Below are 14,722 nucleotides of genomic sequence, written 5' to 3'. Positions count from 1 at the left end.
ATGAAAATTTTTAAATAATAAATAATTTCAATATTATATTATTGTCAAAAGATTTGAGTAACTAAATTGACTTATTAGTAAGTCAATGCATATTCATTAATCCCAAATTTGATTGCGTCAATCTTTCTCGCGTGATTCTCGTTTCCTTATAAAATGGACGGTTAAATTTCAAATTATGTACAAGAAAAAATATCTAAGAGTGAAAAGTAGAAAATAAAAATATCACTCTAGATTTCCTATGATGATTCCGGTGTGAAATGGGTATAAGAATTTATCTAACCTAAAAAATCTATAAAAAAAACCATAATTTCAATGCTAGATGATGATATCAAAAGGTTTGAGTAATTGTTCCGTCTTACTCTTTAGTCAATTCATTTTTATGTATTTTAAATTTGATTGTATTAGCAATTCTCATCACTTAGATTCTCCTTCTCATGCAAATGGGTTATTCAATCTTAAATTATGCAAAAGGAAAAAATTAAGAGTAAAAAAAGAAGAAAAAATAGTATCACCCTTCTCCCTATGATGGTTGTAGTTGGAAATGACGATACCACTTTCAAGTTCTTATAATGATTGCAATGTGAAACTTGTATTGAACAATATGAGAATTAATGATTGAATAAGTTAATTTAAATTTAAATTTAGAATGAAAGATAGATTGAGGAGAATAGTTTATAAAATAGATAAGTAATTAATAGAACATTGCATAGAAATTGACAAAAAAAATTCACTAATATAATGGGACAATAAATAATATATTGATGTGGCAACATGTTATTTCATAGCTCAAAATTTATATGAAAATTTATATGATAAATAGATGGAATTGAAATGACATAGATGAATAAGTTGAAATGCATGAAGTTTCATTTCTTTGGACGCAAAACATTTGTCTCTTTTATATCTAAGTGCAAGTTTTAATCATGTGGAAAGTGGAAAAGCCAAAAGGGTGTTGGGTTTTGGGTTCCCCTCCTCAGTGGATAATAGGTTCAAATTGTGTAAGTTTATTATATCTCACTTAACTAGGTGGAGAGGGGTCAGATTATAGGATAAAATAAGAGTGACTCAATTTGAGAAAATAACATCAAAATATAGAGAGAAGAGAAGAGAGAAAGTTACATGTTGCATATCTACCGGATAGCATTTGTTGAATTGCAATTAGAGATTCGTTTACTGTTGAATTAGATTGATTTTTGGACAATAGGTTCATAAGATGCGACATTTCATATTCAATTGTTGGATCATTACAAAGAAGTCTGAAGTGAGAGAAAAGTGTCTCACAAAAAAGTGTTTTGCAATAATAACTTTGTTTTGGGATTTTTCCATTTTCTTGTTTCTCAATTGTAAGCAATTGTGCTCGATTTTACTTTGACTGATTGTAAGCACTATTTTACATTTATAAGTAATCATATATTCATTAAATAATTTTTAATCCAAACTGTTTATTTATAATTGTATGGTTCAAATTTAATTCTATCGTTATAAATACTCCTAATACTCTTTAATTTTTGGGGGAGGGGTGCACCTAAACACTCATATATAATACTTGATACGGCACTATAAAGAAAATTGAAGTATTCGATAATAAAGTAAAATATATATGTTTTGAAAATGGGGGATTTCAGTTTCGGGGATAAGCCGATTACAAATTTTTGTTTGGTCAAAAATATTAGGAAATGATATATTTTAATGAAGAGAAGGAGGTAATATCTTATTTCTGATTTGATTTATAAGAGTAGGGAGGGTAACTATTTAATCTTTATATAGTGTTTAGTTGAGAAGAAATGTAGATGAGGGGAGAAATTTTTATAATTTTTTATGTTTGATTAAATTTTTAAGAGAGAGAAGAGAAATAAAAGGGAGCAAAATCTGTCTTAATGTAATTTTAATTCTCCTACAATATTAGGAGATTTGGAGGGAAGAGAAGTGTAGAGATTTTAAATTATTTTAATGGTTTTGCCCCTCATTAATTCTTCTAAAAATTGAATCAAACAATAATATTTTTTTAAAAATTTCCTCCTATCTCCTTCTCTTTTATTTAACTAAACACTATGAAAATAATTTGACTTATATGTAAAGTCAAAATAATTTTTTTTAAATAAATATTCAACAAAAAATCATTTTGTTGTTACCTTTTATTAATCATTATGTTATTGATGTAAAATATTTATTAACTTTATTTATAATTAATTATTTTTAATGGATGTTCCTTAGCATAATCATGTTTTTTTCTTCTATTTATAATGTATGAAAGAATTAAAATTTTGTTAAGGCTATATTTGGACTAATAATCAACTCTAATATATTAAACATAAATATCTATCTTATACGAGAATATTTTAAAAAAAATTTCTTTGATAAGAAAGTTTGTAAGTTTTTTTTAATCTTTTTATCTAAAATTATGGATTACAAAACATGTCTTTTGCTTCTGCTTCCTCATGTGTGTGACACCCTCTACCCCAACATTAATACACAATAAATTTAAACAGTAATTTTTTTTTCTTTTTCTCTTTGAAGTAAATAAAATCTTTCATAATTTGATAACATCTTTCATGTATAAAACAATTATCGCAAATATCATAAGGAAGAAGATTCACATTCGTAATTCATAAATCATAGAAATTCATCATGTAAGTATCAATATGCAAGAAATCATATAAAGGAAAATATAGATTAATTCCAGCAAAGGTGGCAGTGCCTCTTAGTTAGGAATTAATTTATAACTTTCAATTCATGTAATAAAAATAATATGACAAAGATGCATATTTTGGTTTTTTATCAAGGACGTTCACAATTACAAAAGAAAGATTACAAACTTTATTTACGTTATTTCTTTGCTAGAAATTACAAAAGAAAACAAACTAAAGTTATTAAAACAATAACATATTAGACTAAGTTAGCTAAGCCCCGATGTCACATCCTATCAGAGCATGCCCATCTGAAGCCTTAAGCCTCATCACCAACATCCTCATGATGTTGTTCACCTGCAACATAATTTAAACATATATAAGAACAACAAGGGAGTGAGAAACATCTCACTCAGTTTTAGGTGAAGAAATAAAGGTTAGATAGCACACACACAACAAATATAAGTCATATGTAAACAATACACATAAATAGTCAATATCACATATATACTCATTTATCATGCTATGATGTCATGGACTCGACTCATAAATGCATGCATGTGGCGCCATAAGGAAGATTCACATATCATCACTGGTGACCCTAAGGTACACCTGGTTACATCACTAGTGACCCTAAGGTACACCTTGTTAGTCGTGGGTGACCCTAAGGTACACCTTGTTAGTCGTAGGTGACCATAAGGTACACCTTGTTAGTCGTGGGTATGCGGCCTCAGCAGCACACCTGGAGTCATATATGTATATGATGCATGTCATACATTCATAATTTCATCGACTCAACATTTAACTTATTACATAATTTCATTTAGTACATCATGTCATCATTTTTCATATTTTTATAATCACAGCTTGTTTCAATAGTCCATTCTTAGGTCTTATGTCATTTGTTCATATTTCACATGGTCATGTCATAAATACTCTTCATAAGGTCCGCACAGGAATTCACAGAGAGCATCGTTATTCATATTAAAACTTATTTATTTTTAGCATTAATTCCATATTAATTTATTACTTCCAACAAAGAACAACATAGAGCAAACAAAAAATAAAATAGAACAACGGCAAGGGATTGGGAGCCAATCCGACAATCAAACTATCCAACAATTATCCTCACACCCCCGAGCGAGATTTCTTACTCCCCCCTTATCTGGATAAGTGGAGTTGAAACTTAGGCAGGGCTTCCTCCTCTAGATTTCCTCTTTCTTTCCCTCTCTTTCTTTCTCTTTCTCTCTCTCTCTCTCTCTCTCTCTTTCTTTCTCTCTTTAAGATTTTCACCTCTCACTCCGTTATAATTTTTTCAACCCCTGCCCCTCTATTTATAGGCATTCTGGGGTTACCGGAATTGTCCGTACTGAATTCAGAACGGCCCGTTCAGGATCCTTCAAATATGTGTAAATTTTTGTACTGGAACGACCCGTTCTAATATTGAAACGGCCCGTTTCCAAAAAGCAGAACGGCCCGTTCTAAAATCAGAACGGCCCGTTCTGGAGTTCGTGTTAACACTAATTGACCATAAGCAAAACGGCCCGTTTCTAACTTAACTTTTTAGGCAATCTTAGAATTCCGGAACGGCCCATTCTATAGAAATCAAAATGGGCCTTTTTATAAATTTGGAACGACCCATTCCACTTTTGGAACGGCCCGTTCTGCTGCTTCAAAAACTGTATATTTTCTTCGTTTGGAACGGCCCGTTCCACTTTTGGAACAGCCCGTTCCGGCATAAAAAAAATAGAATTTTACAAAATTTTTCACAAATAATTTAAATTATTAAAAACCCTTACAATCTTTTATAAAAATCCTTTTTATTAACTAAAACAACTGTAAGAAAATAATCTTCATAAACATAAAAATAAATAATAGTAAATATTGTATTAGTAGAAAATTCGGGGTGTTACAATTCTCCCTTCCTTTTAGAAATTTCGTCCCCGAAATTTACCTGAAAACAGAAATGGATAAGCTTCTCGCATCTTGCTTTCTAACTCCCATGTAGCACTTTCTTCAAAATTTCCTCCCCAAACGATCTTAACCAAAGGGATTCCCTTTCCTCTCAGTTGTTTCACTCTCGTGTCGTCAATCCTTAAAGGAATTGTTTCATAGGTAAGATTATCCTTCAACTGAATGTTGTCAGACTCAATGATATGAGAAGGATCATGGACATACTTTCTGAATTGGGAAACATGAAAGACATTATGGAGATTTGAAAGAGATGGAGGCAAGGCAATTTGATAGGCTACTTCACCGATCCTTTTAAGAATTTGATAAGGACCGATGAAATGTGGAGTAAGCTTACGGGATTTCAGTGGACAAGAGTGACTTCAAGGAATACATGATCACCTTCTTTAAACTCAAGGTCTTTTCTTCTCTTGTCATTATAACTCTTTTGCCTACTCTGGGTTGCTCTCATCCTCTCTTGGATTATCTTAACCTGTTCAGTAGTTTGTTGAACTATCTCAGGTCCTAATATGACATTCTCTCCAGGTTCTGCCCAACATAAAGGTGTTCTACATCTCATACCGTACAAAGCCTCATATGGTGCCATCCCAATACTGGAATGGTAGCTATTATTGTAGGTAAACTCTATCAAAGGTAGGAAACTATCCCAACTACCCCCATGTTCTAAGATGCAAGCCCTTAACAAGTCTTCCAAAGATTGTATGGTTCTCTCAGTTTGACCATCTGTTTGGGGATGGTAGGCTGAACTCAATCTAAGCTTAGTGCCTAAAGCCTTATGCAAGCTTTCCCAAAATCTAGAGGTAAACCTAGGATCCCTATCAGACACAATACTAGTAGGAACTCCATGCAACCTCACGATCTCACTGATGTACAACTTAGTTAACCTCTCCAAATGATACCTAATATTAATGGGAATAAAATGGGCAGACTTAGTCAATCTATCCACAATGACCCATATAGCATCCAAGTTCTTCACAGTCTTAGGTAACCCAACTACAAAATCCATAGAGAGGCTATCCCACTTCCACACAGGTACATCTAAAGGTTGCATCAGACCTAAAGGTTTTTGGTGTTCTACCTTAGCTTTCTGACATACTAAGCAAGCATACACAAATTCCTCTAGTTGTTTCTTAAGCTCAACTAACTCTGTTGGGGACATTCTATAGGGTGCTATAGATATAGGTGAGGTACCTGGTACTAAGTCTATGCTAAACTCAATCTCTCTCTCAGGTGGTAAACTAGACACATCTTTAGGAAATACTTCTGGGAATTCTCTCACTAAGGGAATCTCATCTAGCTTACTATCAGTCTCAAGTGTTAAGGAAGCTAAGATCATGTACACTCTTTCCTTTTCTTTTAAACAAGTTTTAATGTTAGCAGCACTAAGAAATTCCGTACCCTTACATTCACCGAAGGAAATAGATTTCTCAAAGCAGTTTAAAAGGATATGGTGGGAAGATAACCAATCCATACCAAGAATTACATCTAATTGACTAATAGGCAAACAAATTAAGTCAACTAGAAACTGCTTATCAGAAACTGTCAAGGGGCATTTCAAACACACTAGGGATGTAGTCATAGGACCATTAGTAGGGGTTTCAACAACTAAATCAAAATCTAATAAAGACACAGGAAAATTCAATTTTTGGACACAAGAGATAGAAATAAAGGAATGAGTTGCACCAGAATCAAATAATACAACAAAAGGAGTCTCAGCTATGAAACAAGTACCTTGTATCAAATTTTTTGACTGAGAAGCTTCAGCACCACTAAGAGCAAATACTCTCCCTACAGTCTTAGGACGCTCAATTTGCGAACCCGATCCAATAACACGTGTTCTTCGTGGTTCAGGACATTGGGAGCTAATGTGACCCTTACCACTGCAATTAAAATAGGTAATCTCCTTGTCACGACACTCAGACTGATTATGACCAACACGTCCACACTTCCTGCATCTTCCTGAAGGAGTGGACACAGACCCTCTAACACTTCCAGTAACACTAGCAGTGGATCTTCTAGTAAATGACTTGCTTTTATTAGCAGCAACTTTACTCCCTTGAAATCTAATAGGAGCGGAGTAAGGCTTGCTCCTACCGAAAGTACTAGAACTTACAGCACGGATAGGACCTTCAACTCCTTTATAGAAATCAGCACGATCATGGTTGTCACGGTCATAAATGCTGCACTTATTGACCAGAGTGGGAAAGTGATATATCTCTTGACAATTAATTGTTGTTTTCACCTCAGGACTCAGACCATTTACAAATTTTATGCATTTAGCCCTTTCACCACCCTCACCATGGTAGTGTGTACAATAACGAACCAAAACATCAAATTTGGCAGCATACTCTGCCACTGTGTCGTTTCCTTGATTCAGCTCAAGGAATTCTATTTCTTTCCGACTCCTCACATCATCTGGGAAATACTTCTCAAGAAAAGCCTTCTTGAAGTTGTCCCAATTCAAGTGCACCCCTCCATCAATCATCCACCGAAGTGCTCCTTCCCACCAAAAGTGAGCATCAGTAGTCAACATGAAGGTGGCCAACTTCACCTTCTGAGTGAGGGGACAATCCATAACGTTGAAGATTTTCTCAATCTCCGTTAGCTAATTCATAGCAGCATCTGGGTCATATCCTCCTTTAAAGGTAGGTGGGTGATTTCGTTGAAATTGCTCCAACTAGTTAGGAGCGACCTCAGCCCTATTGTTATTATTCATAGCTTGTGCTAATGCTTGAAGAGCATCAGCAATCGCACGATCATTTCTACCAGCCATAGTCTAAGAAAATAATACAATTAATATACATAATCAATCATTATACTAGCATACCAACAAGTTTCACAATCAGTTCAGTCCATCATTCATGTACCAAATAAGCATAGTAAACCAAATAAGCATAGTAAACTCATAACTCACGGTCGATTAGATCGACCTGCTCTAATACTACTAAATGTGACACCCTCTACCCCAATATTAATACACAATAAATTTAAACAGTAATTTTTTTCTTTTTCTCTAAGATTTTCACCTCTCACTCCGTTATAATTTTTTCACCCCCTGCCCCTCTATTTATAGGCATTCTGGGGTTTCCGGAACGGCCCGTACTGAATTCGAAACGGCCCGTTCCGGATCCTTCAAATATGTGTAAATTTTTGTACTGGAACGGCCCGTTCTAATATCGGAACGGCCCGTTTCCAAAAAGTAGAACGACCTGTTCTAAAATTAGAACAGCCCGTTCTGGAGTTCGTGTTAACACTGATTGACCATAAGCAAAACGGCCGGTTTCTAACTTAACTTTTTAGGCAATCTTAGAATTCTGGAACGGCCCGTTTCCTTTTGGGAACGACCCGTTCTAGAGAAATCAAAATGGGCCTTTTTATAAATTTGGAACGGCCCGTTCCACTTTTGGAACGGCCCGTTCCATTTTTGGAACGGCCCGTTCTGCTGCTTCAAAACTGTATATTTTCTTCGTTTGGAACGGCCCGTTCCACTTTTGGAACAGCCCGTTCTGGCGTAAAAAAAATAGAATTTTACAAAAATTTTCACAAATAATTTAAATTATTAAAAACCCTTACAATCTTTTATAAAAATCCTTTTTATTAACTAAAACAACTGTAAGAAAATAATCTTCATAAACATAAAAATAAATAATAGTAAATATTGCATTAGTAGAAAATTCGGGGTGTTACAATGTGTAATCACAATATTACCTAAAAGTGGATCATCTGGTGGTGGCATTGATCGAGTACTTGGAGTTCTTTTGTACAAAGACAAAGGCCTAGTTACACACATCTTTCTTTTTTCTTACTCTCTGAATTCAATGAGTGTGTCAAAGAGCCACAATTCAAATTGAAACCAATGGAGAATTTATCAGTTTCAATTCCTTATGAATGAAGATATGGAAATCAGAAGACACATTAAAGTTTTATAACGATAATGCATCAATTATTGATCCGAGTGCATGTAATTTTCATGTCACTTTTTTTTTGAAATATTATAACAATACAAAATATTTACCATAAAAAGTAACAAACTAATCTCTGTTGAAAATTATGAATACATAGTGTTGGTACCGGAAAATGAATTCGAAGGCACTCGAAATACAGAGGTGCTCAAAAATCCTAGGTGATCGGAAAATGGAAAATAAGTTTCTGAAGAAGGCATACGAAGCCTGAATAGAATCAAGAGATACACGAAGACACTTTTCGTGAAACTCTCAAAATCATTGAACTAGGACGGACACGAAGACACTTTTCGTGAAACTCTCGAAATCATTGAACTAGGAAGGACACGAAGACACTTTTCGTGAAACTCTCGAAATCATTGAACTAGGAAGGACGCTGCTCAGGAGAAAGGCTCACAGCCTCGCAACCTCTCAAAGTACAAGAAAAATCAGGAAACACTCGAGTAGTATATTTTTCGTTGGTTACTCGAAATCCCAAGAATCCGGACATACACGAACACACTTCGCAACCTCTCGGAATGAATAACTTAAAGGAGACACAATTTAAGAGCGGTTGAAGTAAATCATGGGATAAGTGTCAAAGGCTGCAGAACGGTTTGGGGAAGTTAATGAGCAGTTCCAAGAGTTATCCAAAGACGTGCCCGGGAATAAGCCACGAGGTCGAGGTGGAAGTGTAGAACGGTTATGCACTTCCGGGGCACGTCAGAAATAGTTACCTTTCCCAAATCTTTGTCTATAAATTAAACGAGCCATGCTCGTAGCAGGGGGTCGAAAATCTAATTCCCACAATACCTCACACGCACTCCGCAGCCTGTGCATAAGGCATACTGTGCATACGAGACAGCTTTGGGTACGATTTCTCGACCACCTTTCTTTTTCCTTTTTTAGGAGTAGCGTAGCATAGCATAATCTAGTTTAGTGTAGTGTAGTCATTCTAAACACGTTTCGTTATCCTTACGATTTGTAATTCTGTTACCATTTAATGAAAACTCTATTTCTTACTTGTACGATTTTATTTTTTCACTGAAAGTCTTCAATTCTGTCATGTCACGAACACGCATAAATTGAAACGTGAAATCGTGCTAGTTCGAATAAAAAGGATGCATAAAACGAAATCCACCGTAAACACATAGAGAATTTATATATCTCCTTTAAAATAGTTTATTCCATGACCAAAATTGAAATTCTAATCCTAAATAACTCAAGTCACTCCCACTTGCACTAACTAATGTTATTTTCATATGTCAAATTAAGCTATAAACAATTTGCAGTATTAAACTTTCATGAAAATTGATATGCTACACTACACGTTTTAATCGGTAAAGATTAAAGAGAAAAAAGATTAAAAAAAAAAAAAGGACGCTGCTTTTTTAATTTAATGTCGAGTTTCTTTTATTTTCTTTTTTGTTTTAATTGGTAAAGATTAAGAGAAATAAAGATAAAAAAAATAATATAAAAAAACCCTGCTTTTACTTTCATTTAATGTCGAGTTTCTTTTATTTTCTTTTTTGTTTTTGATAGTATCTGTCGGGAACACAAAAATCAACTGTATTAGTGAACAAAATGTTGTTGTTTACACATAATTGATAGCCAAAATTGCATAATGGCCGTGTTTACATTTGAAATTAAAATGTTTGAGAATTATTGTTGAGATATAGTCAAAAGTAGTTATTTTGTATTGTTCAGGTGTAGACTTGTACATTTACAATGAATTTGGAGTATATAGTGAAAGTAGCACCACTCAACCAGATTACTAAAAAGAAAAAGGTTGTGCCACAACATTTAGTGAAGTTTCAAGAAATTAGTGGTGTTGATCTGTGTGACTCTAAAACAAATAAAATAAAAACATTTTCTCAACTAACTCTTTATTATTGTAAGTTGGTTATTGGATTCTCTTGTATTCTATATGTTTTTCTTTATTTTATCTTTCTCTCTTGTATGTAATATAAATACAAGTGAGATTGGTGAGTGGAAATAGGGTTAACAAGTAAGGGTGAAAGTTACAAGGAGTGGTAGAACAAGAAAAAGGTTCTTGTGAGACTTGTGACTTGTATTGCTTGAGAATCATAGAAAATTGTTGCTGCTCTTCCCGTGGATGTAGGCCTCAAGGCTGAACCACGTAAAGCTTGGTGTTATTCTTTCTTTGTCTCTCATCTTTAATTTTTGCATTTTATAAACATTCTTGCATCTATGTGCATATGTGTGCACCTGTTTTTTGTGGTTCTTGTATGTTTTAATCTTCTTGTTAGGTGTTAGAAGCTGAAGGACCAACAAGTGGCGCCGTCTGTGGGGAACAACACTATCAAGAATGGAAAATACAAAGTATGACATAGAGAAGTTTTCTGGTGAGAATGATTTCGGGCTTTGGAGGATCAAGATGGAAGCAATCTTGATTCAACAAGGGTGTGTAGAAGCTATAAAAGGAGAAGAAAAAATGCCAAGTTCTTTAACTCAAAAGGAGAAAACAAACATGATTGAGAAGGCTAGGAGTGCTATAATTCTATGTCTAGGTGACAAGGCTCTCAGGGAGGTTGCTAGAGAGAAAATTGCTGCAGCTATGTGGCTCAAGCTGGAGTCTTTATACATGACAAAGTCATTAGCTCACAGATTATGTTTGAAACAAAGATTGTACTCATTCAAGATGACAGAAACAAAATCAATTGTGGATCAATTAGCTGAGTTCAACAAGATCTTGGATGATTTGGAAAATATAGAAGTACAGCTGGAAGATGAAGACAAGGCTCTGCTCCTTTTGAACTCACTACCAAGGAATTATGAACACTTCAAGGATGCCATTCTTTATGGCATAGAACAGGACATTACTCTGGATGAAGTGCAAACTTCAATTAGGACAAAAGAGTTGCAAAGACAACAAGATAACAAGACAGATGATAATGGGGAGAGTTTGAATGTGTCAAGAGGCAGAAGTGAGAAAAAGGGACAAAGTCAAAAAGGAAAGAAAGCTAGATCAAAATCTAAAAATGGTGACAGGTCAAAATTCAAGTGCTTCTACTGTCACAAGGTTGGTCATTTCAAGAAAAACTGTCCTGAGAGGAATAGGGACAAAAAATCATCAGCTGATTCTGCTGACATAGCTGCAATATCTGATGGCTATGAGAGTGCTGATGTTCTTGTAGTCACAACTTCACAGACACAAAAAGACTGGGTTATGGACTCAGGTGTTCTTATCACATGTGCCCCAAGAAAGACTATTTTGAAACCTTGAAGCTTAAGGAAGGAGGGACAATGTTGCTTGGAGATGATCATCCATGTCAGGTGCAAGGAATTGGCACAATCAGGCTTAAAATGTTTGACAACAGAGAATACATCCTTAAAGATGTGAGGTATGTGCCTGATCTCAAGAGAAATCTTATATCTATAAGCATGTTTGATAGTTTAGGTTATGCTACTAAGACTCAACATGGTGTACTTAAAATTTTGAATGGATCTCTTGTGATTGCTAAAGGTAACAAAGATAAGAATAATGGCTTGTTTGTCTTAGATGGATCTACGGTTATGGCTCATGCATCTATAGCTAGAAATGATATTGATAAAACAAAACTATGGCATTTAAGGCTAGGACATGTAAGTGAGAGAGGCCTAATTGAACTAGAAAAACAGAATTTGCTCAAGGGTGATAAGCTTGATAAGTTAGAATTCTGTGAACATTGTGTGTTAGGTAAGTCTCACAAGGTAAAGTTTGGAACTGGTATACATGTTTCTAGCAGGCCTTTTGAGTATGTTCATGCTGATTTGTGGGGACCTTCTAGAGTTAAAACTCTAGGTGGAGGTTCTTATTTTCTCACTATCATTGATGACTTTACTAGAAGAGTGTGGTTGTATGTACTAAAAGATAAAACTGAAACATATAAAAAATTCAGGGATTGGTATACTCTGATCCAAAACCAACTTGAAACCAAGTTAAAAGTATTAAGGAATGACAATGGCCTGGAGTTTCTTTCAGAGCAGTTTGCTGAGTTTTGCAGGAACCAGGGGATTAAAAGACATAGAACAGTCCCTCATACACCTCAACAAAATGGGCTTTCTGAGAGGATGAATAGAACTATCTTGGAAAGGGTTAGATGCATGCTTCTTGGTTCAGGATTGTCAAAGAAACTCTGGGGTGAAGCTGCTACCACTGCTGCATATCTCATAAATAGGTGTCCTTCTTCTGCATTGAACAATAAAACTCCTATGGAAGCTTGGCATGGAAAACCTGTAGATTACTCCAATCTGAGAGTGTTTGGATCTCTAGCTTATGCTCATGTGAAAGAGGGTAAGTTAGAACCAAGAGCTGTGAAAGGTGTTTTCATAGGATATCCAGATGGAGTGAAAGGCTACAAGCTATGGAAGTTAGAAAAAGGTGGAGGAAAATGCATAATCAGTAGGGATGTTACCTTTGATGAGACCAAATTCGGAATACTTGAAGAACAACAAATGGAAGAGAGCTCTAGCAAAGATCATGTTCAGTTTGAGGTGGAGTCTTCCACACACTCTTCAGAAATAAATCAAACTGAAAATTCTGAAGAATCCACTGATGGAGCTTCAAGTTCAGGTGAAGCTGCTGGAAATCAAGATATATCAAGTTATCAATTGGTTAGAGATAGAGCAAGCAGAGTTCCTAAACCTTCTAGCAGATATTATGCTGACTTTATTTGCTATGCTCTTAATACTGCAAATGAAGTGCAAGGATTTGAACCAAAGACTTATAAGGAGGCTATGGAAAGTAGTGAAGCATAAGACTGGATGAAGGCTATACATGCATGAAGACATGCAATCTCTACAAAAGAATTTGACTTGGAAGCTTGTTAGTTTGCCAACAGGGAAAAATGTCATAAGCTGCAAATGGATCTTCAAGAGGAAGGATGGCATTCCAGGAGTTGAAGCACCAAGGTTCAAGGCAAGACTTGTTGCCCAGGGATTTACTCAAGTTGAAGGTGTGGACTACAATGAGATTTTCTCACCTGTAGTGAAGCATTGTTCTATAAGGATTCTGCTTAGCATTGTAAACCAGTTTGACTTGGAGTTGGAACAAATGGATGTCAAAACTGCTTTTCTGCATGGAGACCTTGAAGAAACCATTTATATGCAACAACCAGAAGGTTTCTCTAAAGAAGAAAACAAAGTCTGCTTGCTTAAAAAATCCTTATATGGTCTAAAACAAAGTCCTAGGATGTGGTATAAGAGGTTCGATGATTTTTGATGAAGTTGGGTTTCTATAGATGCAGGTATGACAGCTGTGTATATGTTCTTAAAAGAAAGAAGGAATATGTGTTATATCTACTCCTATATGTAGATGATATTCTTCTTGCAAGTCCTAGTAAGGAAGAGATAGAAAATTTCAAATCTAAGCTCAATTCTGAGTTTGAAATGAAGGATCTTGGCCCTGCCAAGAGGATTTTGGGAATGGACATCATTAGAAACAGAAATGAAGGAGAATTGTTCCTATCACAAGAAAATTATTTGAAGAAAGTAGTTGAGAGGTTTAGAATGCATCAATCTAAACCTGTCAATACACCTCTTGGATCTCTATCGAAACTGTCTATTTCTCAGGTTCCTAAAACTAAGGAAGAAAGGATCAAGATGGAGTCTGTTCCCTATGCTAGTGGGGTTGGCAGTGTCATGTATGGCATGGTGTGCTGCAGACCAGATTTGGCTTATGCAATTAGTTTGGTTAGCAGGTTTATGGAAAATCCTGGTCAACTTCATTGGAATGCATTGAAATGGTTGTTTAGATATCTCAATGGGACTTTGGGATGTGGTTTGAGATTTAAAAGAAGTCATACAGAAGGAGATGCTGTGATTGGATATGTTGATGCTGATTTTGCAGGATGTCTTGATACAAGAAATTCATTAACAGGTTATGTGTTCACCATGTTTGGTTCTGCAGTAACTTGGAAAGCTAACCTACAATCAGTGGTTTCTTTGTCAACAACTGAATTTGAGTATATTGCTCTTACTGAAGGAGCTAAGGAAGGATCATGGTTAAAAGGATTGATTGGTGATCTAGGTATAAATCAGTCTAGAGTTACCATAAATTGTGATAGCCAAAGTGCTATTCACTTAGCCAATCACCATACTTATCATGAAAGGACCAAACATATAGACATTAGATATCATTTCATCAGAGATATGATTGAAACAAGAAATATTCAAGTTCTA

This window comes from Cajanus cajan, chromosome 2 (assembly GCF_000230855.2).
Source record: "Cajanus cajan strain Asha chromosome 2, NIPB_CcT2T_4, whole genome shotgun sequence".
Taxonomy (NCBI): Eukaryota; Viridiplantae; Streptophyta; class Magnoliopsida; order Fabales; family Fabaceae; genus Cajanus; species Cajanus cajan.
The sequence above is the reverse complement of the archived record's forward strand: the minus strand, read 5'-3'. Positions refer to the sequence as shown.